General features: G+C 35.4%; 1 long non-coding RNA gene across 1 annotated transcript; it reads right to left on the bottom strand.

The window, feature by feature from the left end:
- Positions 1-3,833: 3,833 nt before the first annotated feature.
- Positions 3,834-25,332, bottom strand: LOC112649300 (uncharacterized). Its single transcript, XR_003129535.3, has 6 exons — positions 25,174-25,332; positions 24,889-24,965; positions 20,726-20,862; positions 10,519-10,724; positions 9,218-9,303; positions 3,834-7,923 (listed from the first exon to the last, which is right to left on the bottom strand). It is a non-coding gene; the product is annotated as an uncharacterized LOC112649300 (long non-coding RNA).
- Positions 25,333-25,716: the final 384 nt, after the last annotated feature.

Genomic DNA, 25,716 nt, shown 5'->3' with positions numbered 1-25,716 from the left:
TTTCATGCATTGGAAGAATTTGTAAGATGCCAGTTCTCCAGGTTATTCTATAAATCCAACACAACCCAAATAAAAATCCCAATGGGTATTTTGTGTGTGTGTGTGTGTGTGTGTGTGTGTATGCATGTGTGTGTGTAAATTGAAAAGCTGGCTGGTTCTAAGAGTTAAGGATATGGAATAGCCAAACCAACTTTGAAAAGATGAACAATGTTGGGGGACAGATACCACCTGATTTAACAATTCTCTAAAAAGCTAAAGTAATCATGATAATGTGATGCTGACAATGGATATTCATCAATATAACAGAGTATCTGTGGGGGCAACTGATTTCTGACAACGGTGCCAAGGTAATTAAATGGAGAAAAAACTCTTTTCAAAAAATTGTGCTGGAAAATGTGGTATATCCAAGTGAAAAAAAAAAGGTAAATCTTTTCCATTTATCCATACACCAAAATTAACCTGAAATGGATCACAGAACTAAATGAAAAAAGCTTGAATTACAAAAAAATAAAAAATTGCTAAGTAGAGGAAAAGAAAAGCCACTGTCTAAGGGAAAATATTCATAGTGCATATCTGACAAAATTTTATACTCAGAATATGTAAAAAAGACAAGGAACCCTTAAAAGAGCAAATTATGCGAAATAACACAGCACAAGAGAAGAAATACAAATGACCAATAAGCATATGGAAATTTGATCAATATCATTAGTCACCAAGGAATCACAAATTAAATCCAATAAGAAATCTCTACACACCCAAAAGAATACCGAAGACAAGCAAATAAAACAAAGCAAAAACTGAAATCCTGAAAATCAAGTAGCAGTGAATATGTGGAGCAACTGGAAATCTCGTACATTCCTGATGAAAGTTCACCCATTATGAAGAACAGTTTGAGAAATTCTTATAAAATTAAGCCAACACCTTTCATATGACCTACCCACTTCTGAGTATTTCCCTGACATAAATGAAAACATGTCCACATATGAAAAAAACTTGTAAGTGAATATGCAGAGAAACTTTATTCATAATGGTCAAAAACTGGGAACTGCCCAAATAAATATCTATTAGCAAATAAATGGGTAAACAAAATGTGGTAAAGTCATACCATGGAATACAATGGAACTCAGGGATATGGGAGGGGAAACTTGATTCACAATACAATAGGGATGAATCTCAAAATCCCTATGCTGAGTGAAATTAGCCAGACACTTAACAGTACATACCCTATGATACTACTGATGCAAGAATCTAGATGAAACAAAGTAATTGGGTAACATAAAGCAGATCACCGGCTTCTTAGAGTTGACTGGGAAAAGGGGATTGACTAAATTGGGACACAAAGAAATTTTCTGAATTAATAAAAATATTCTATGTTAATTGTGGTAGTGGTTAGTTATACATGGGCACATTTTTTTCAATAGGCTTAAAAAGGTTCATTTTATTTTATGTATATTATACCTTAAGATAGTTGATTTTAAAAATTAAATACAGGGGATCCCTGGGTGGCGCAGCGGTTTGGCGCCTGCCTTTGGCCCAGGGCGCGATCCTGGAGACCCGGGATCGAATCCCACGTCGGGCTCCCGGTGCATGGAGCCTGCTTCTCCCTCTGCCTGTGTCTCTGCCTCTCTCCCTCTCTCTTGGTGACTATCATAAATAAATAAAAATTAAAAAAATTTAAAAAAAAAATAATAAAAATAAAAATTAAATACATTGACAGGGAAAAGTCTTCATGAATTGGTAAGACTTAGTTTCATTCTATCTGTTCTGAAGGATTTAACAACTGCTCTGATCCTTGGTATCCTGTTTTACCAATTTCATTAAGATGACACACATATGAAGGGGAACCCAACAAATGCTGATTCTCTTTACTCATTCACTCCCCACTAATGTATAAAAATATTCTAATCACAGAAAATGTGGCGTCTATACTTTTGTGATGATTTTAGAATACATTTCGTAAGTCATTTATCACAACTCTACCCCTAGGTCATTAGACCATAGTGTGCTATTGCCATTAAAAACAATGATGTTTTTCTTTGTTTGTTTGTTTTAATTTCAGAAAGCATATTTGGAATCTGTAGATTCTATCAGCTAAACAATATTCACAGAAGTACCAAGTATTGAGTTAATTTAAATTTTGATTGTCAATTGCTAAAAAGTTTCAATCTAGTCATTTACTGATTTTAAAATTTGCCACTAAATATTTGATATACATTACGACAAAGTTTCCTGTAGTGAAATAAGGATGAAAAAGACATGATTACACCATCATGTAACTAACATTTTCAAAAAGCTTCTGAAGATAGGATGAAGGGAATCAGACAGGAGAATTTTATGGTAGGGTAATTACTTGAATTTTTTCTGGGTAGCAGTTAATTTATCATCAAGATTTTGTAATCTTTCTAAACTTTTCACTTAGTAAAAACAGTCAACAATTTATTGGAGGGAAAAATTAGCTCAATTTCTCTTTGTTTGTTTCATGGAGAACCAGTAACACACTAGAGTATAAGTTGGTCCCACCATAAATTTAGTATTTGTGTGTATATCTATAGCTATTTTACTAAACATGCATATAAAAAATGTAAAAATAAAATCACATAGACCATTGCATATATTGTCAATTTTCTAATTTCTTACAGATCAAAATAAATCTTGTTTGGTTCTACTCAGATCAGATACTAGTTCTTAAAACTAGAATATCAAGGCTGGTGTCCTCAGTATGAAATCTCTTCTCTTTAACCCATTCAAGTTAGTCAAGTAAAGTCAACATTTTTTCCCCCAAATTACCTGGAGAATATCTGTTCACCCAAAATCAAACTTCTGATCATACCAGATACTAATATTCCCAACTGCTTTTCAGTAAGCAATACATAAACAACAATAAATGTATGCATGATTTTAAAGGATATTGATTTTACAAAGATTTAGATTTCTAATCTTAATCTTTGTAGATTTCAACATGTAAAAAATTGATCCGCTTTACCACATTTCAGAAAAAAAATCAAAGTTCCTGTATGTGAATGTTAAAAACCTGTGATTTCTCAGATGAGTCCATGTTTACCAGAAGGACTCACCCAGGAAGGCCAGCTGAACATCCAGTGTACTTTCCCCTGACTGTGGTCAGTGAATCAGCAAGTGTTATAGGAGTTCAGGGTGAAATGCCAGGTGCTGTTTCAACAGTCCTTCTTTCACAACATCTAGGGTGGGGTCACTCTGTTAGGCTCTGATAAGGTTACTGGAACTCAGTTCCTAGGGTAGTCAAGTTAACATCCTCTACCCTCATGCTCTCTGAATGTAGAAGGTAGTCACAGAGACCTGGTTCCCTTTTTTGGGCAAAAGGCTACTCAACCACAAACTGCTTATTAAACTCTGTCTGGAAAATATTATTCACTGAAATTATGTCTCAATAGCATAAAGTTTAATTTTGTAATTAACCAAACCATCTGTCATTGCAAGGCTCTCTTAAGGCCATCCAAATGGAAGAACTTTTGCTTGTAGAACCTTGCACAGAGTGGTGTTTTTTGTAATGAGTGAGAAGGAAATGGTATGAATTTTAAATGATGGCTGCAAATAGATTGTCAACTTTTCTCTGCCTTTGATAACTTACCCAACTCAGAACAAACCAATTTCCTAAAGAAAATCTACATCTTTCAGTAAACAGATTATTACCCTTTCCATAAAACACTTAGCTCTCTACTTTATAAAATAAAGTTCATCTGAACATGGATGTTGTTGCAGCAAAGACTCGTCCATCTGTGTTGTCAGGGTGTGTGAATAATAGCAACATTTCCTTGAAAACTTAAGGATAATTACTAAACAAACAACAATTAGTATTAATCAGTTATAAATTTATTCTTCATTTTAGAATTCAAGGTTTTCTGTCTTGATGCATTTAGAACAAATGCAAATGAAGAGACATCAAGGAATCAGATATCTAGAAGTCATAAAACATTGTCAGTTGGGGATGCTTGAATCAGGTTTGCATTAGCTTTGGAACTTTAATGACTATTATGGCATGTATTTTAATCTGACACCATCTAAACTGCTCTGAACCAAAAGCTCAGACAGGCAGGGTCTAAAAGACAAATTTTCAACTTTCATGTTTTTATTTTTGGATGTACATGAAGAAAAAGTATCAAAAAATAAAGAATTTTTAAATTAAATTTTATGTCTATATCTTTATAATTGTAATATATCTACCCAAAAGAAGTCACATTGATGAGAAATCATTGAATTTACACAACTCTTTCCATATCTTATCAGTTTATATCACTAAATTTTGTAGTACGTAGTCCATAGGAATGAAGAAGGAAAGAAAGAAGCAAGGAAAGAAGGAAGGATGGAAGGATGGAAGGAAGGAAGGATGGACAGGAACTTTTCTATTGAATAGAAGCTAAAAAAAAAAAAAATAAAGATAGTGGTAATCCCTATTTATTGACTACTAGGCTTTTACACAAGACTTTGGTCCAAATAGTACTTAAAGTCTTAATTAATACCTGAGTAGAGCTTTCATTGTCAACCAGGAGATTTGGTTCTAGATTACCTATAACCCCTTAAACTATGTTAAGTTTGTAATGCCACTTGCATATATCCTCTACTCCAGTGACGTGGATGGACAGAAATGCAGTTGTAGACACTGAAAAAGTCATTTTGTCTGGATCAGCTATTTTCTGATGAGATCAGTCTCTCAGTCTCATTCTGCCACCTGCATTACAAATGATTGGTCCCAAGAGAGTAGTGATGTCATTATGCCAACACCATCACATCTCAGAGTATTGAGTCAGCCAACTGTGGTCCCATTTTGGTCTGGCTTCTATCTTCTGGTCTACTACCAGTTTGAAATGCCTTTTGAATAATGAATGTCTTCAGTTAGAATTATCTTATTTATCAGTTACTCTCTGAGAATATTACCTGGATATTGACTAAAAGTTATAGTCATATATATTTGAGATCATATATAGTCAATATATGATCTCAAATAGAACGTTATAGGTTTTATATTTTTTAAAGTAACTATCATAGCTAACACTCCACTTACAACTTTTTCAGTATGTAGTCTCCATGTGAACTTTTTTTTTTCTATAGTTAATCTGTTGCCAGAATATAATTGCCAGTAAAGGTAGAGGGAGAAAATAAGGACATTAATCATCCCTAATTTTCAAATTATTTTAACCAATAAAAAGAAAATAAAAAACAACTAATTCATTCCAGATTGTAGGGGATATGTACAATGAGTATTTCATGAACCTCACTGGAGATAACTAGAGGAAAGAGTCCACCAAGATTAATACAATTATTGAATGTGTTATAATATTATAATTTTTAATTAGGTATCCATATTTATTTTTGCTAGAACACAGCTGTTGAAGAAAACTCCAAAATTGATTTCTCATGCTGTGTTTTTAGATTTTTAAATTTTTCTCATCAAATATTTGCCTCTGTGAAATACATCTATAATAGTATACCTTAGGTTTGGAACTCAGTTTTAAGTAGCAAATAAGATCTGATCAACTTGAACTAGACTGTCAAACTCTTTAGCTTTGAAGATCACTAAATTATTTTCCTAAAGGGTAGATCTCAGGCCCAGAGATTAAGTCCCACATCGGGCTTCCCACAGGAATCCTGCCTCACTCTCTGCCTATGTCTCTGTCTCTCTCTGTGTGTCTCTCATGAATAAATCAATAAAATCTTTAAAAAAATAAAAAATAAATTATTTTCCTACAAAAGAACTAATAAGGCAATGAAAAGACAAGAGATAATCCCACTCAGCAATAAAATTAAAATACACAAGGAACACATTAAAACTGAAAGGAGTTATTGGGTATCTCAAAGTTGCATATTTAAGACTTTCATTAGTAATAATTAGAATGAAAATTAGCAATCCAATACTTATGAAAAAGTTTGTCTATTATTGGTTACCTGAGAGAATTATTTTGAAAAGAGAAAATCTTCCCCAGTTCCCCGCCCTATCTCTAGTCCCTTTCAGAACTAATCCTTAGTAAAAAAATAAAAAAAATAAGATGAACAAGGTAGTATCCATATGACCTTAGGTCAGTTATTCTGAAATAGAAGATCTGTTATAAGGAATAAAAAAAAAATATTTTCACATCTTTTAAATGATTTTGTCACTATGCAACATTGCCAAACTGTCCGGATTAAGTAATTTTTCCCTATATGTTTTTAACTATGTATTGAACTCTTGTAAATAAAGTCATAAATCTGCAAATCATAAAGAAATTCTACTCATTTACACTGGAGTAAATAAAACTTTTGAAGAAAATAAAGTTAAAAAATTAAATGGGGAAAATAAAATTATCATTTAAAACTATCTTTTCATTATTAAGCTATATATGCTGTAATTATCAGCAGCCCTTATGTTTGTAAAATTGGTACAGATTGGGCTGGTTATATGCTAGTGAGTCATCCAGTTTGGGAATTTACCAGTAACAAATCACTACAGTTCAACCCCCTTGCTCTACCTCCACACATATTTTCAAGTAGCTACAATCAGAACAACAACAAAAAAATATTCTAGTTTTGGGTTTTCCAAGATTTAAATATCATTAGCAACCTAGGTCCAAAATTGCATATTATATCTCTTAATGCTTTCTATTTTTTTCTGATTGCTGCAATTATAATTTCCTGTCAAAAATGGACAGAATGTAAATCAAATCAAGTTTACCAAACAGAATTTTCAGATTATTCAAACCAAACATGAGGACTTCCCTTCAAAAACTACCAGTGAGTTTATTATTTAATACATTGAGAAGAAAGAGATATTTTCACATTGAGTTTCTATGACATTGACTTTGGTATAAGTTATTCACTAGCAAAAGTGTTGTCTGTCTTAGAATTTCAACATTCCATTTGCAATTGGTTAATTTCAGAAAGGAACTCACAGAACTTTCTAACGCTTGATCGTTTGTTGCTTAAATTTTAAAATTATCTCTAATAAAACACAAAACCTGAGTTTCTGTACTTACTTTCCAAAAATAAAACACAATGAAAATTAACTCAATAACTTAGCATTTAATCAGGGAGAAATGATTTTAAACATTCTATATTCAGAGATAATAAACAAATTTATTTTAGAATTAAGGAAATTTACCATGAATAAAGTAATTGTGGGGATTACAATGGTTAATCTTCTGTTTGTTGTAGATAATTCCTTGACAATAATATTCAAATGCTTTGATTGTGTTTTTAAAAATATGCTTTTGGAGTTTTTACAAGGTTTTGTTATGAATACTTGTTTTTGAATTCATACTTACTGGAAAGACAGGCTAAAGGGAGATTAAAGGGAGATCCAGACTATTTCATACAGACCAATTAATGGATTCTCTCTCCAAAGGGTCACTCTGATGACTTTTAACAGCCTATTTAGGGAAGGTAGATTATTGAAGACAGCTAAATTTCCACCTTCCATCCAATGTTTTAGTGTCACATAAACTAAAGCATGACAGTCTATACATTAGTAAGAAAACTCAATGTAGCGTCTTAAAATTGGTGAAGTGGGCCTGACTCTCTAGTTAACAGCTTCTGTTTTTGGTTTGGTTTTGGTTTTGCTTTTTTGTTTTTGTTTTGTTTTTGTTTTTGTTTTTGTTTTTGTTTTTGTTTTTGTTTTGGATATCCTGGACATGACTCTGAAATGTCAAACTTTCTACCCTATTTTATGAGCCTAGGTCAATTTGCATTGGTGATATTTCATTATAGATTCCATTTCAAAAACCGTGTTTTATATTTCCCCAGAGAGATTATCACATTGATGCCTCACATATCAGGCATCAATGACCTGTGTATCTGGATCTGTCAGTATGAGAAGCAATGCGTGTTACACACCCAATCTACGCATACTGCAGTCAACTAAAATTTGGTCTCAGTTTTCTCATCAGTAAAATGGGTCATCCTTAATTCCATTGAGACCTGTGAGTGGAAAGGAAATTTAAGCCAGTTTTATGTATAGTTCCCACATAATTGGCAGAAATAGATACAGAACCACTATGTACGTTAATTTTATTATGTTTCTTGTTTCTCTTACACCAGCGACTCATAAGCAAAGTAGTTGAAAAGCAGAATCCTAATTTGACTGCATAAATTAATGTGGGTTTGCCCTCAGGTGGTAAATTCCAATTCTAACAACCCCACCCAGTTTGCAAATATGGCTAAGATACTTCTTTTTTTTTTCCTACTTGTTCTGTTCTCTCCATCCACCCCTCATACCACCTTTCCCAAATTAACACCTCCTACCCCAGCCCGAAACATTCTGCTCCTCTTGATAGCTTATAAACTCTGTATCAAACACCTGTGTGCAATTTGTTCCAACAGAAAAGACGATTTCTCTTCAGAAGCAAATAAAGCATATGGCATTTGATTCTCTAAGCACACTCTCAAATATTTTAAGCAACTTCTTGATTTTCATAATTCCGGCTTCTGAAGTGCTTCCTTTTTTTTTTTACCTCAATTTCAAAATTACTAGGTATCATATGATTATTGTAAAGCTGTGCATTTTGCAAATCAACCTCAATTATTATTAGCCTTTGCTTTTTCAGCAGGAGAAATAAATTCCCCACAGTGGCCATTCATTTGCCTCTCAGCATGATCTCGTCCCTAAAGAAACTTGAATCTGAATCTACTTCCTCTTTTCTGGTTGGAAAATAAATGTTTGATTTGGGGCAAGCATGTATGTGAGTTTCATGCACACATACAGGTAATAACATGTCCCCGGCACCACTTTATCCATTAAAGCAATTTCAAATTCCCAGGAATGGGACCTGTTTCGCAGGAAAGCAAAGCACTGGGGATTAGTAGGTAAGCAATTTGGAGGACTTAGGAAATGCAAGTACTCCCAGTAACTGGCTGCACTCTGCCCTCGTTTGTTCCCTGCAGCTAGAAAGACTTGGGGGAAAGTTGCCAACCCATTAGCATTTCCAGAATTGAACATACTTTCTTGGAAATATTCTCTTCCCAAGATAGTATTATTGGAATGATAACAAGAAATATTGAGCCCAACTTTATCCTGGCTCACTCCAGGGTCATGGGGAATATGGTGGTTTCATAGATCTGCTTCGGAGTCGCCTATGACAAAAATTTGAAAGGTTAAACATCTGTAGTTTCTAAGTTTTTTTTTTTTTTCTCTCTCTCTCTCTTTCCTTGACTTTCTCCTGCCAAAGAGTCTTTGCACTAGCACTGGTGAAAGCGTGCAGATGGCCCATTGTACCTTCGTGTCCGTATTCTGAAAGTCTCCTCTTACTCAGCATGGCTCAGAGGTGACAGTCTCATCACAGAACCCAGGTTGCTATGACTCTTAACAAGAAAGAAGAAAAGAAAAAGAGAAGAGTATAAGAATATAATATTTAACTGAAAGTGTAGTGGTCAGTTATTTAAACAATAGAATTAAATAAAAACAGACTTCCTTTTCCTGAGGTAAGAGAGATTAAATATTTAAATAAGATAGCTAATAAGATGGCTTATAGAATATATTTTGTTTTTCTTTGCATCAACAATTTTCATTTACTCCATTCCCCCTCTAAAGACAGTATGACCTCGAGGGAGACTTGCTTTAAATAAGTCGTCGTAAAGGTAAGTATGGGATCAATCTGATTTAAAAATCTCCAGTGAGGAATGCTTGCACAACAGACAGCACATATTGCAATAATGTAGACCTGTAAGTTGTTCCTTTTATTTTTTTAGATAGAATGTAGTATTAGTGTATTTCATTTTTATAATAGAGAAAACAATGTAAAGAGTGTCCTTCGGAATTGTAGTGTTGTGGCCCTCAAATTTTCACTTGTTATTTGTGTTCATCATCTCTGAAAACATTAGTTCAACTACACAATCACTGGTGCATCGTGCGTATGTTTGTGTGAAGAATGTATTCATTTCAAAACCCCCCTCAATAAGAGAAAGTCAAAAAATATGACACAAATGAGTAATGTTAGCTTCTAATACACTTGTTAGTAATATTATTACCACAGTAGAGACACAGAATGATCACCTGGACTTCTTGTTTGTATTTTGTGATTTTCTAGAATCATTTGACATGAATTTGGTCAATAAACCTGTTGATACCACCCGATCTACTAAGTCTTATTTAAGTAAAGCATAAGGTAGACCGCTGCCCAAGGGCTTAACCCAGAATTTTCCGTGTCATATTTAATTTTGGTTTATCTCTCTGTCCCATTGAATTTATCACTAAGGACCATCAGAATATACTATTGTTGCTCTTTGTAATTGTCTGGCAGCACTTACACTAATCCAAATTGATAAGCAGCTATTTACTTCTTTGGGAACCTGCAGTATAAGATGATGGATCTGATCATTTGAACAGCTTTTCCTGTGTCTTGTGATATCATTATGACATGATGTAAAAATCATGGAACAGGTTATATTGCCTATGTGTCACTATACCTTTTGTGAAAACCTGGAACCTCTTCTGTCTGTTGGCTAATTAGTTTATTTCTCCAGAGATTCTCAGCTAGGTGATGATTGCATTCACAATTCAGATAAGAGTTGACATACCTATTTCTCTGTTTATCCAACAACCCACATGCACAGGTCTGTCATCCCCAATTGTATCAGTTTATCTAGAGTCTTCAGCTTTGTTCTACTGAAGAAACTAGTTAGTAAAAGCAATATAGAAGAGTACGGTGCAGTGGGCTCCGTTCCAGTGGCATAGAGGCCCCGGGGCACATGACTGACCAACTTGTGACTCTCAGTTTCAGGTCCTGGGGACACAAGGAAGAACAAAGGATATTTCATTCTTTAAAAAAGAAAAAAAAGGAAGGAAGGAAGGAAGGAAGGAAGGAAGGAAGGAAGGAAGGAAGGAAGGAAGGAAGAAAAGTACAGTAAACAAAGAAATAGAAGACAGAAAATGGCACTGTATACTTGGACACTGAAAGTTCATTTAAAGTTGAAGGCGTTCACTATTTCTTAAGTTGTATTTGTTAAGTTCATACATACAAGTAAAATGACTCAAGCTTGACCAAAGCTATTTTTACAACCCACCTTCCTTCTAGGTTGTACTCATTTCCAAAATCTTATCTTGGTTACTCTAGTCAATGGAGTGACTGGAAATGACTCATCAATAGCCGCTCATGCAGGTTTCTTCTGGGAATTAAGTTTAATGAGGCAAGATAAACGTGGTGAAACATATTATGAGTTGGAGCAGTTATCTTTATATCGAGCCAAAGTCTAGACATGAACACATAGATTCATGTTTGCTCATATGATAGGTTTGCTGAAAATGAGGCCATGTTCTGTATCCTGGTATTTTAATATGTTTTTCTAACTCTCCATTGAATAGTAAGGAAAATTTGCACCAGAGGGAGAGCTACATACCAAGAATCTGAGAGTCATGAACTTAAAATGAGCAACCAACAAAAAAACAAAAACAAAAATACTTCCAAACTGAAGAAAAATGGTTTCCTTGAGATAATCATGCCATAATCCGACAGGTCATATTTGCAAACAATTTTCTTTGGAAAAGCTCCTTCTTGCTGGTTGTAAAACTACTTAACATGTGACTTAAATGTATAATAATACCTTTATGGACTTTTTCTGGGCCAAGTTTTTGGTCATATATTAATGTAGTGGCTTTAGAATTCGATGGAATGATGGAAAGATCATAAGATGGGATATGGCCTTCCTTGTATTGACTATGTAACTGTGGTCAATTGCAGTTATTTTTTTAATGGTCTCTTAATTGTGTGGCACATTTATTTGTGTAATAATACATAGGATCAGGTTCATTAAAAAGTATTTTAGAAGTATTTTATTGAGTATTTACTATTTTTAAGCATATTCATGTACATTGCTTCTGTTATACTTTGCAATACAACAAATAGGTCAAAATTATTGTGCATGAATGTTTAGTCTTAGAGACACTAAAAATTCAAAATCACACACAATTAAGAAATTACACAAGCAGAATTTAAACTCAATTTTCACAGATGCTCAAGCCAGTGTTCTCTTCATTACATAGAGAAGAATTTACTAAACATCACAAGCATCATCTTAAGACACAGCCCTGCTTGGCTCCTATAAGATTTGAGATTTAAAACTTTTTTATTTTTTTAAAAATATCTCACTGTCTATAATAGACTGCTTATGTCTCCATCAAATTCATATATTGAAGCTCTAACCTCCAAGGTCATGGCATTGAAAGTTAGGGCCTTAAGATTAGGGCTATATGAGGGGATTAGTGCCCTAATACAGAAAGACACCAAAGAGCTTGCTCTCTTCCCCATGTGCCCACAAAGAAGAGGCCAAGTTAGCACACAGGAAGATGGTGGCTGTCCCCAAACCAGAATAAGAGACCTCAAAATGAAACCGACCTTGCTGGAACTTTGATATTGGGCTTCCCAGCTTTCAAAACTGTGAGAAATAAATTTCTACTATTTAAACCACTTAGTCTATGGTATTTTATCATAGCCTGAGCCAACTAAGACACCATCCCATCTGAACCAAACTGACTACAATCTCATTTCAAGAATTAACATGGATGAGAGGAGGCTGGTGGAGAGAAAGATCCATTTCCTTCTGCTTCAAGGGAGGTATATTCCTTATTGCATTAAGAGGCACTACTGTTTGCTCTATTTATCAATTACTCTTCTCCTAGCCACCCTTACATCTAGGGTTTACTTTCATGATGTGCATATGATCTAAAAAATATTGAGTCAATGACTTTCTTATGTATTTTAAAATATTCAAAAAATATTAAGTCAATGACATTCTTATCTCTCCTTGTCTTAATCTCAATTTATAACCAAATAACAAACTCATATGTCAGAAAATTCCTGAGGTTTTTGGTTGGAGATCACCTCTTTTCAGATTTTTTTTTCTCCAGCTATTATCAATTTGAGAAAAGAATAATGCATCAACTTATGACATTGATGCAAAATTTAGCAAAAGCCTTAGCTCTCCTTAGAATATGAGAGACAATTTGCATGTAACTATTTTATTCATATGATTTTAACTTTTAAAATAAAGATAGACTTCAACATTCAGGATAATTCATAGGAATTAAGTGACAGTCATTCATTATTTAAAGTAGACTCAGCTCTTTATGGTAACAAGAGTTGAAAAAAATAACAGGCATTTGAAATGCAGCAAACGGAGCCTGTATTATCCTTAAAAATGATCACTTATGTTTGTAAACAATAGCTTTATAATTACAACCTCATAACTATCTCAAGGCATCCTATCATAAAATCAATAAAGTCAATACTATAACTTTTGGGAACAAATTTAAGACAAAATTAAAAACAAGGGAAAAAGCTGGAAACTAAATTCCTGAACAAAGGCATGAAAAATGATGGAGGGGAGGCACACTTGGATAACAACACTGTTCTCACCAGAACAAGCATCAAGTGTATGAGAAGAAATGCTAACTGAAATGACAGGAAAAGCTTTGCTGAGACAGGAGGTAAAACTCACCACTGTCATATTGCTCAACTCTCTCTGGAGTCCCACTTCCACTTCTCTTTCTCCAAGTTATTTAAAGGTTTCAAAGTAAAGGATGGACAATCCACTGATATTTTCCAATTTAGTTAGCAGCTCATTAGAATAGACCACTGGCAGTATTCTCAGTTAGTGTGCCTTGTCCCTAAATATGCACTGAATTTATATTTAAAGGATCTGTTACTGCCTGCTAATCACACGGAGCAGGAAGATGGCATATTCCAGGTCCCCTGAACACAGTAGCTCACTGCTAGGGGAAGCTGGAGAGGCTTGATCACCTTATTATTCTACTACACATTATTCACTCATCTTCTAATCAAAATAATCTGTAGTAGTAAAAGTCCTATGCTCAAACATGGGAAGTCAAGAAAAATGCAAAAGAAGAAAAGTCACATTCACTTCTGCATATTAATTGTTATTAATGTTTCAAAGATTTTATTTATTTATACATGAGAGATAAAGAGAGAAAAGCAAACACATAGGCAGAGAGAGAAGCGGGCTGGCTCCATGCGGGGAGCCTGGTGTTGGACTCGATCCCCAGACCAGGATCACCCCCTAAGCCAAGGCAGATACTCAACCATGGAGCCACCCAGGTGCCCTCATATAATATGATTTCTAAATCTAAACACCTCTGCTTCCCAATGATCAGCATTTTTTTCCCATCAAAATAACAATTTCTGGAATAGAAAATAGCATGTTATTTCTTCTCAAAGGTTACCTATTTTCCCTTTCCTATATTATAAAGCTGTGAAGTGATGTCTTGTTATTTATATAATATATATTTTCTTGTTTCTATTCAACTTGAACTGAGAAAAAATATATTTGTATATGTAAAAGGATATGTACAATGTCCGTAAGTGATCTAATAAAATAAAACTTACATGGATGATTCTTTTTTATCCTAAAATCAGGAAAAAGGATTTTCTTTTTCTAAATATTATTCAATGTATTCATTTGAATACTTGTTGCTTAGAATGTAAAGCAAAACTAAAAATAAATAAATCATATTCTAAATTTTTTTTCAAAATAAAGTGAATTCAGAGATTCTGGAAGAGGCAAGCTCTTTATTTTCAAAGTAGATGACTTTGCTGAACTCATAAGTGCTAATCATTGTCACCATTATTTTTTTTTTCTGATAAGAAATAGAATTGTAGATAGTCATAATGGAATAATATTGAGTTACTCCATAAGGAATATTCCAACTTCTATTAAAAGCTTCTTAATGGGGATCCCTGGGTGGCGCAGCGGTTCAGCTCCTGCCTTTGGCCCAGGGCGTGATCCTGGAGACCCGGGATCGAATCCCACATCGGGCTCCCGGTGCATGGAGCCTGCTTCTCCCTCTGCCTCTGCCTCTGCCTCTGCCTCTGTCTCTGCCTCTCTCTCTCTCTCTCTCTCTCTGACTATCATAAATAAATAAATAAAAAATTAAAAGCTTCTTAATGAATGTGCCTAAAGATACTCAGAACCCACAATTGGAATGAAGGTATATGGAAGTTTGGGCCCATCCCTTAGGGAAGCTGTGTGGGACTGTTGATATCCCTAGGGCAGATGTCTTGAGCCACAGGCAGCCTTCCCTCTACCCTAATCGGCCACACAAGTATTGTTTTCCATTTTGTTTTGCTTTGCTTATGTTGTGAAAGCGGTGGGAAAATTTTGCTTTTTGTTTAAAAAAAAAAAAAAGTCTTCCTGATTAGATCTACCTCAGTGGAGGAAAATAGTAAACCTTTAAGTGTTTGGTTATCTGCATGAACATTGAAACAACTGTGTCTTTAAAATTTCTGAACTTACTTTTCTGTTTACCTAACCTCTTTGACAAACCCACATGATCTACCAAATGGTCTGAAAATTTCATGTAGGCATCATCCTACATGCAGATGGCTTGATCCCTGTTATTTCTCACACACATTTACCTACATCAAGTTCTATTCCATCAGGTCAGTGTCCTCTGGGTGACTGACTAGTAATTTGACAAACCATTTGTGGTTAAGTGGTTTGATGTGTTAACTTATGTAGATAACATTTGCATTTTAACAAGGACTATCAATTCTGCTGGATGGTAAGGAGTTCATCTGATGCTTGTTTGTATAACCACTGGACAAAATGCCTGGTTCATAGCTGGCACACAGTTTTGTTTGTTTGCCCGCTTTTTCATGAATTAATTGATGCCCTCTAGCAGATAAAGATAATTGCAACAAAAGTGTATAAAGTCCTTAGGTTCATAATGACTGGTTGTGTATCCTCAGTGTTGGTTTAGAGTAAGAACATTTTCATGGCAGAAGGAAAGAGAATTTGCACATGTGTGAGAGCGAAAGATACATTCTTAAACTATCATGTCTAGACTGGACAGTGTGAGGGAAATATTTCTTTGACATTCTTCTTAAATGCTTCAGATTCACAAGAATAAAAATTGTGTTAATCTTTTTATTCAGAGTATTTTTTAAGAGTTTGTATTACATACAGAACCTGTAAAAGTAAGACATGTCAACTGGTGATGACATAAGGAATCTTTCCCCTTTTGTTTCTTTGCTATTGTGACACATTTTATTTTGAAATTAAACTTTTCACATTTGGATGGGAACAGAGTATGTTCTTTAAATCCTGGTAAGGAAAACATGCAGGATGGCTTTGGATTAGAGGACATAAGGTATTTCTCTCAGTAGCAAGCCAGTTTTCACGAGGGGGCGGTTTGCTCCCAGCACCCATCTGCATGCGTGTGAACAGACCTTCCACCAGGTGTCCACCCCAAGCACACACAGATGTAGAACAAGGAGAAGGTGTCCCCAGTGGAGAAGAGGAATGGCCCTATGATAAATTACAGAGACATGGTGTTCTAGTTGGAAATTTCACCAAATTGACTGGAGAGGGAAAGCAAATAACACTATGAGTCATTATACACAAAGCATCTCTTAAATATAGGTAGAATTTCAAATAAAAATGGATTTATTAGGATTATAGCTATTACATGCCACAGGCATTGTTTTTAGCAATAAAAGATACATCAAGATGTGTAAGGCATAATTTCTGCCCTTGAAGAGGTGAGCAATCTACTTAAGGATAAATATGCTATATCATGGAAAGAGACAAAATAATTCACTTCAGTAAGCATTTAAGATAGAGTTCAATAGGTGTTGCCATATAATTATGTTTAAACATTTCTCCTTAGCTGATCAGAATTACTACATGTTCTTGGAAAGTGAAGCAGTACATGCATAATAGCAGAATGGACAACTGGGCCATGTTAGAGAGTGGAACACGGTGGTTAGGAATACAAGTCCTGAATTTAGATTTCACGTACAAGTCTTGACTTTCCACTTATAGGAAAAGAGAACATTCTCTTTCCTAGAAGAAGAAAACTATCAAGCGGAAACTGAGCCCAAGGCAGACGCTTAACTGACTGAGCCACCTAGGTGCCCCTGCATTTCCTTTTTAAGAAATTTATATGACAGACAAATTTAGTGCATGGTGAATGTGATGGCATTTTATCCTTAATCTTTTACATCAACATTACCATTAGAATTAAAATTATGTAAAAATTATGATGATAATAACTAATTTACTGAAATTAAGAAAAAGTAAATTACATTGAATGGAGACTTTATTAATTCATATTTTTTTCTTTCACTAACCATATAAACTTTACCAGTATATCACAAAACAGACACTCAATAATTAAATTCTATCTTTGATATTTTATTTATTTTCAGTCATTAAAAAACAATAGAACTTTACACTGTCTTCAGTTTTGTCCTGATGAATGCATATTCAACAAAGATGACCTAATAGCTTTTTAACTTGACTTAAATCTTTTAAATATTTAGACATACTGTTTATGGGCCTTCATACACATTGTTGCCTTAGGCTTTGTCATTGTAGATGTGGGCTGACAAGAGCAGAAGTCATTAAGAAATATTTCAATTAAGTATATTTTAGGTACCAGTGCTGCTACTACTAATAATAATTCATAATAGATAATCCAAAATTCCCTATTAAAAAAGTAGGTGTATTGGTCCTTTTAACTGACAAATTTAATTTATCAAGAAATAATTTCTTCTTTTAGTCTTTCCTTCTCTATGTTGGTCTTATTCTTAGTGTCTCAGGGGCATAGTGGCTGCTATATTTCAATCCTCATTCTCTTAGACCTAAATCCAGTAGGAAAAGGAAAACTCTTTTCCGGTTGTTTCTATAAGAGTTCAGACATTTCTCTTATTAGATTTGCCTGGTAGAGTGTGTCCATTGGCTGAGAACCAAATTTCCTGCTTCACCCCCAAAACCCAGTTGGAACACTAGACTGGCAGTGTTGACCATGGTAGAAGTGGTAAATCCTTAAATAAAAACAAACGACGGCTGTTGGGAAAAGGGAACAGGACTACAGGGGAGGTAAGCAATTATGGCCCACTGATTGCATTGGTTACAGACTGATGAGCAATTATGAGAGAAAGAGCAAAACTGACAAGAGGGAGGTGAGGGGACAGATTCAAGAACTATTCAGTAGATCTCATGTACTATAATCAATGTGGATGGTTTTTAAGATTGTGGGGAAAGTACTCCAAAATATTCAGATTGCTGTTTTCAGTAATAGTAAAGTCTCAGGAAATAAAGGAGTGGTGAGTTTGAAGGGAAAGTGATGAGGTCAGCTTTCAAAACCTGGACCATGAAGTATCCCTAAGACTAGCAGGAGGGGATGGGAGATGGGAGATGTGCATATTCCTGAGATCAGTTGATAGGTTTACATTGAAGGTATACAAGGCAACTCTGGGAATAGATTGCCTAAAGACAGTGTAAAGGGTAGAAAGGAAAGACCTGCAGATGGAATATTAGGAGCCATTAAAATTAAACAAAGAACAAAAGGAGTCATAAAACTATTTTAGGAGAGAAAGAACTGTTAACACCACGAGAGAGTGTTTTCATAACAGCAGTGAGTGATGCAATTAAAAAGTCCAGGAAGATAAAGAAAGGAATCCTTTGTCAATGTCTTTGATGATGCCACCTGTAGTGGAGAGATATATATGGAAGTCATACTATGGTTGACTGAGGAATGAAAGGACATGGAAGAACTGGAAGGAATACAAGAAACTGCTGGTATTGAGCTTAACTGTGAATGAAAATAGAGAAATGGGGTTGATTGATATGACATTTTGTCATTTAATTGTTTGTTTAGACAACAGAAGGGCTAATGGGCAGGAGGAAAAAGAGGAACACGGAGAGAGGAACACAAGCCACACTGACAAATGGGAGACAACAAACATTTGTTACAGAGGAGAAAGAGGGGGAGATTTCAATTAGGTCCATGAGTCAATAAAAATCAGAACTAGGATGGAAACTCTTATGCCCCAGATTGTAATAGCAATCTTTAATACAGATCTATTTACCCTGCCTTGTGTTGTCTTCAAATCACATTTGCAAAGGAGAATGCAGAAGAGAAGGTGAGGTGGGGGTTGAGTGGATCTGGAAAAGATATACACCAGTTACAGATCACCCGCTATGTGTCAGGTATTGTACCAGCCACCATATATGACTCTACTTATGCAACAACATGTACTGGTACTACTGTGATCTGTACTGAAAAAGAAAGCAAGTAATTTTTTTGAAGATTTTATTTATTTATTCATAAGACACACACACACACAGAGGCAGAGACATAGGCAGAGGGAGAAGCAGGCTCCATGTGGGACTCGATCCTGGGACTCAAGGATCACGCCCTGGGCCAAAGGCAGGCGTTCAACCACTGAGCCACCAGGCATCCCAGAAAGCAAAAAAATTAACATAGTTCATGGTAAAACCAAAAATCAAACTCTGGATCCTATATGACTATTCCTCTAGTTCTCTGATATGGATTATCAGAGAACTACATCACTGACACAATGTTGAAATAGGAAGAATGGTTTAAATTATATTTTATCTTGCTTCTACCAAGAAAAATATGAAAGGCAATAATGAAAGAACATTGCAGACCTCATTACAGGCAAGTAGAGAAACCTGTTTAAGTCAATATATAATGATTGAGTTTAGATATTTATCAAAGACATCTAAATGGCAAGTTGTTCTCCCACATTAAAAGTAATAAAGCAAGCATCCATGTCTATGCAAGGATCTGCAATGAAAAAGTTATTGTTATCTAATTGCTATAGACTAATATTTATATTTCCCCAAAATTATATCTTAAAACCTAATCTCTACTGTGATGGCATTTAGAGGTGGAGCCTTTGGGATGTGATTAGGTCAGGAGAGTGAAGCCCTCTGAATGGGATATAAGCCCTTAGTGTCTTTATTAAAAAGACCCCAGAAAGCTTCTCCTTCTTCCTTTCCACCATGTGCAGACATAGTCAGAAGCTGTCTGTGGACCACAAAATGGACTGTCATCAAACATTGAATCTATTGTAGCCTGATCTTGTGCTTCTTAGCCTCCAGAAGTGTGAGAAAGAAGTATATGTTGTTTATTAGCCACTGAGATGATGGTACCCTGCTATAGCAGCCCAAATGGGGGAAGACGCTAACCAACACTACTAGCCATATTTTATTAATTCTAAGAATAACTTTAAAATCTTTTTGAATGTCTGAAATTGAGATTTTTACAATTAGTGCTAGGTTACAGTAATGGGGTGATCCTAAATTAATAAAGAAGGGGTGTCGGGGTAGTTTAGCGGTTGAGCATCTGACTCATGGTTTCAACACACAGTCTTGTGTGTTGTGGGATCAAGCCCCTTGTTAGGCTCTGCACTGAGCATGAAGTCTGCTTGAAAGATTCCCTCTGTCCCTCCCCCTCCACAGTCTCTCTTTTCTCTCTCGAATGGATAAATAAATCTTAAGGAAAAAAAAATGATAGATTAGGTTTATTAATCTTGGAAAAATTGATGTGGTCAGCAAGATCTAATTTTTAATTTAAAGAACATGTAAAGAGAGATAAAAATACAAGAACTAAGTTTTGGCTGGGTCATTTTTATTCAGTCCCACACAAAAAAGAATGTTCTTGTATCTGCGACACATCTTCCCAGGGAGGTGATCAGACTCCTGCCCTCCTGATGCTCCTTTTTCCATGCTCAAGAATAACTGGATTATTCTGATAAAAGAGCTGTTCCTGGAAGTAAACAGGAGTGCTCTACCCCCAGAAAGGGAACCAGTCCACGTAGTATATGAATAAATCTGGAGTCTGATATATATATTAGTTAGACAAAGTTAGTTAAGCAGCCCAATAAAGTGCCTCATTTCTAAGCCTACTACACAAAGTAAAACATTCCTGAATATGTTGATCCCACCCGTAAGAACTTACCCCAATGTGAGGTGCTGATTCTAGGATAGCTCCATAATGCCTTCCTCAAACTGCAGCCACCAAAGTGTTGAGCAAGCTACCAAGGGTTGAGCCACCAGACAGCAGCACCTCCACACTATTTCACATATGCTTCTTGTCTTTTACAGTCAGAAAATTAAAACTCTCTTGTAAGTGAGTGATTTCTAAATAATATATCAAAAATATATTCTTAGAAAAATCCCCTTAAAAAGAGTCTGAAATGTAACTCTGCACAAATCAGAAAAGTAAAAGTATAATTATCTGTATGGGGAAAGAAAAGATATCTAATTTGTGAACTGAGGTTCTTCTGAATTACTGAAATTAGTCAAGGGCAAATTTTCTCAAGTAAATGGCTTTGGGAAGAAAAGAAGAACATCCAATTTCACAACTTGTGGTTCAGAATCTGTTGCAGATTGACAACCCCTTTCAGATTATTTTCCACTTAAATTCTGTATAAATATGACCCAACAACTATAAAACTGTGGCTTATTAAATAGTTGATAAATCTCAATAAATATGACTGAAGATTTAATTTATTCTTCATTGAAAAATAATAAATACATGTTAAAAACAATGGAATCTTTACTTGTGTCAATAATATGAAAATCTTTATCCCTTTTTTGTAGGTGAAGAGTCAATGCAGAAGCATCAGAAATATATATACATATATATATACATACACACATATAATTAAAGGCTAACTTATTAAAGATACAACGTAATAGAGAACTATAGAAAGGTGAGTTTTTTTTAATATTTTTTAGAAAGGTGAGTTGAGGTAAAATATATATATATAGAAAACAATATATATATATATATATATGTGTGTGTGTGTGTGTGTGTGTGTGGAAAACAATGGCTTTTATTCTAAACTTACTGATTATCAGGTAATTTAGGATAGTAGATTTTTTTTTCTCCCTGAGAACAGCCAGTTTTAGAAAACTGCATTTCAAATTTTCACATTGGTTGGGTAAAAGTACTTCTGTTAGCAGTTCTTAGCCTTTCAAGAATAAAATTTATTGATGTTTAAAATTTAAATCATAGGCTATAAAGGGGGAACAAAATCAGAAGTAACTGATTGAGTTACCACAAGGCTTATAAACAAGTTTCCAAATGGCTAAACTAATTGAATATTAAAGAGAAGAAAAATAAAAACTTGAAGTGGAAGCAGTGGTTGGACAATGGATTACAAAATTTATAATCCAAAATGAACTCAAAATTGCTAACAAACAAATTGTAAAGGAATCGGAGTCAACAAAATATGAACAAAGTATCACCCCTCTGTGATGTTTTATAGAAATCAATACCAATCAAGGCCGGGATAGAATTAACCAAAAACCTAATAGAATGTCAGACACATAAAGTGAAAGTGAGAATAGAATCAACTGTAAATACTTCCACTTCCCTAAATATCGCTCTCTAAAAATCAAGAAAACTGAAGCCAAATTGTTCTAGTTTAGTCCGGAATATCCCTTATGTTACATTCTGTCTAAATCTACATTTCAAGTTTTAAATCTGCTTTGATAGTCCTAAAGCAACAGTAGCACCATTAATTGAACCTTTCTTGCGTGCTGAACGCGGTGGCATGCCTTATAGATGTATCGTAGTAACAGTTTTTGGGACCATAGTGGAGAAACAGAGGCAAAAAGAGAGTAAGTGAGTTAGTCACTAGTTAGAGAAGTTAGTAAGTGGTGGAGCGGCAAATGCCACCACGTCTGGCTGACTCAGAGGAGCAATGACACACTTCACCACACTAGATACATGTGAAAAGCTGATCCTACAAAACAGTCTTAAGGGGTAACAGTATGTCATCTGCCCATCAGCAACATTCAGAACTTCCAATAAAAGTAAGATATTGAACTGAATAGGGCTAAAACTGATATGGAAAATATCAGAGTCCAGCATAAGACATTAAGATAGTTCAGTAATATTTCATGGTTACCAGAGTTAAAGGCAGCTGAGATATCTAATAAGATGAGTACAGTCAAAGACCCTATTTCAGAGTTAATAGGCAGATCATTACAAGCTTTGACCAAAGCAGTCCCCATACTGACCTAATCAAAATCCAGAATGAAAATTATCATAAAGTGCATGATGAACCAATTAGCCTGGAGCTGGGTTGCTTCTATCTGCTCAAGGATCTCAGCTGGGAATGGTAAATTAAAAACTAAAAGGAAATGAGGAGGAAAAAAGCACTAGAAGGCAGGAGTATTCGTTTAAATTCTGGGCCCCTGTGCAAAAGTTTCAGAGAGAGAGAGAGAGAGAGAGATCCCTTCTGCTTTGTCTATAGTAAGACAAATAAACAAACACATACATAGATCCCAGGCCAAGAGCAGGAGCCCCTGCGTGGGCCTCCACCCACCTCCAGGGAGCACAGATGGGATTTGTAGCCCACTTAGACAAGTAAGGAGGGAGTGCCTTCATTCACTATCTTACCGTAAAATGCTACGCATGGAATATATATATATTTTTTAAATGGTGTAGGAGATGCAGGTTTAGAGCTTCAAGTTGGTGAAAACTGTGGACAGGAACAACTAGCTCATTTGAATCAACCGTAACAGAATCTTAACTAGGATCCTATCGAGAAATAATAGATTCAGTGCTTCCCAGTTTTTCTGTGTATTCTCTATTGGGTGTTTTTTTCTGTAACAAATTGGAAGGGAAAATTTAGAAGTAGATTTTGGGTGGAAAGCAAAAGAGCACAAAAGAATTTACAAGGTCAATGTGCCACTTTTCTCTGAAGATTCTGAGGTTGGGAGACATCAAATCTAAGATCTGATATTGGGTGAGACTGAGTCATGTAGTAGAGAGAAAACAAGGAGAAGCTATAGGTTGGGAAACTCTAGCTAACCTTGCCATTCATTAACCATCTTGCCATCATCAATCTCCTTTCCATAATTTAAAGTTGCTTAATTATTTATCTATTTTTTTTATTTATTTGAATGAGAAGGGTTGGATTCACAATATTCTAAAGAATTTTTAATTCAAACATTCTCATTTTAAAACTTCATATGGACATTGGTAGGAAAACAATTAAAAAGAAATAGCCTCAAACATGCTTTGACTTCCTCTCAAATCAATCAAAGAATAATTGTGCATTTTCTGCATTTTCTGGTCTTCTGGTAAACACTTCCTGAATTACCTTCCCTTCCTTCTATTTTTGCATCATCCTCTTCAAAATACTTACTTAAGAAGACTATGTACTGACTCTGTGCATGTTTCCATTGTTCTAAACTTTTTTTAGAATTGCCTTCATGCAAATTTGGACAGCAGAAAAAAAGCACTTTTACTTAGAAGCCACAGGTCATGTTCAAAACGATAACCCATTTTGATCACATTTAATCTCAAATTGCATGAGGGTCTTTTAGAAAAATAAAACAAAATTAAGGTTCAGTGTTGAAAATGTGCTAAAACTATTTGCCAGAAAATGTCAAGGCTTAAAAGACTTAGAGAGAGAGAGAGAGAGAGAGAGAAGGAAGGGAGAAAGAGGAGGAGAGAGAAAAAAAGAGAGAGAGAAGGTTCTAAATGATTTGCAACAAATAATTCTTCGTCCCTAAGCATTGCTGGCCCGGAAAGAATTGTTCTGCTACTACGTGGCTGGTTTATTTTGTTGGGGACACACTCCTATGTGTCTCAGAACCTGGGACTGTTAATCAATATTCCCAGTCATGTCTCATAGCTGGGTCCTTTAATTTATCTCCAGATGGTAAATTCCAGTCAAAGTTAGTATAATAAAATGGCATGGGCATTAGAGTCAGACACACTTAAGCTGAAAACATAGCTTCACTGCTTGCTAATTATGTGATTTCAGGCCAGTTACTGAGTCTCGGTTTGTCAACTTATAATTATGGGAATATTATCTAATCATGTGGCTATTTTAAGATTCCAAAGAGAATAGTGAAAACTCTCAGCACAATGCTGGAGCAGAGTGGCTGAGAGCAGCAAGGAGCTGCAGGTCGGACCCTCAGCACCCCCGCCTCTCGGGGTGGCACAGAGAACTGGTCACCTGTACCCCCCCTAGAAAGACTCCACAGGCTGGAGAGATGGTGGCAGTTTTCAGTAAACAGATAAAACTGCACATTTTCACCAGTGAAATACAAGGCCTGAGGAGGAAGAAACTAGGTTAAAACTGGGCATCCTTGTACCTGATTTGATCAGAAAACGGTAACTCAGAAGAGGCTGGAGCTCCTGCAAATTGGCAGATGGCCTGGAACCAGGACTCCTACAAGACAGTGGGAAAGGTTTTAATTTAATATTTGATTTAAAGGAGAGACCTTTTTTTTTTTTTTTCCCTTCTTTTATGAGTGGCAGCTCATTTAGGAGCCATTGGCAGGAATTACGGTACATCTGGCAACTATATACTTCATTTGGGAGTGGTGGGTGGGGGCATTCGGGTGCTTAAGCTTCTCCACAAACCCAGGGAGCATTACCTTTGCAGAGACCGCACCAAAATTGAAGCCAGGGAGGGGGCTCCAGTCGTGGAACTTCAAGACATAGGACAATACAAGCTTTCTTTTGAACATCCTTATGGATCTGGTTACTCTCAAGCAATCCGTGTGCTCACACACACAGACTCAAAGATGAAGCCATTCTGGAAGCAAAGTAATTGGCAGATAAATATTATTGATCGCCTTTAACCGAACACCCTGAGAACATCAAGGGTGCCCATCAGACTGAGCTTGGCTCTGTTGTTCCCACCCAGTTCTCCCTTCATTTGCAGAGCTTTGCATCAAGTCATTCTTCCTTTCCTCCTTTCCTTACTTCCTTTTCTCCTTTCTTTCTTTCTTCTTCTTCTTCTTCTTCTTTTTTTTTTTTTTTTTTTTGTCAGAAAAAATTATGAAAGTGTCACTTTCCCTTTGCAGTTAATTCAGGAGAGATCCTCAATTCGAGCAGGGCACATTTTCATGCAAATACAGCAGCACAGTTTCCAGCCCCCTAATAGCTTCTTACAAATGATGTGCCATTACAACGAG

Source organism: Canis lupus, chromosome 19 (assembly GCF_003254725.2).
Source record: "Canis lupus dingo isolate Sandy chromosome 19, ASM325472v2, whole genome shotgun sequence".
NCBI lineage: Eukaryota > Metazoa > Chordata > Mammalia > Carnivora > Canidae > Canis > Canis lupus.
Note: the sequence above shows the minus strand (reverse complement) of the source record. Positions and strands in the feature narration are given on the sequence as shown.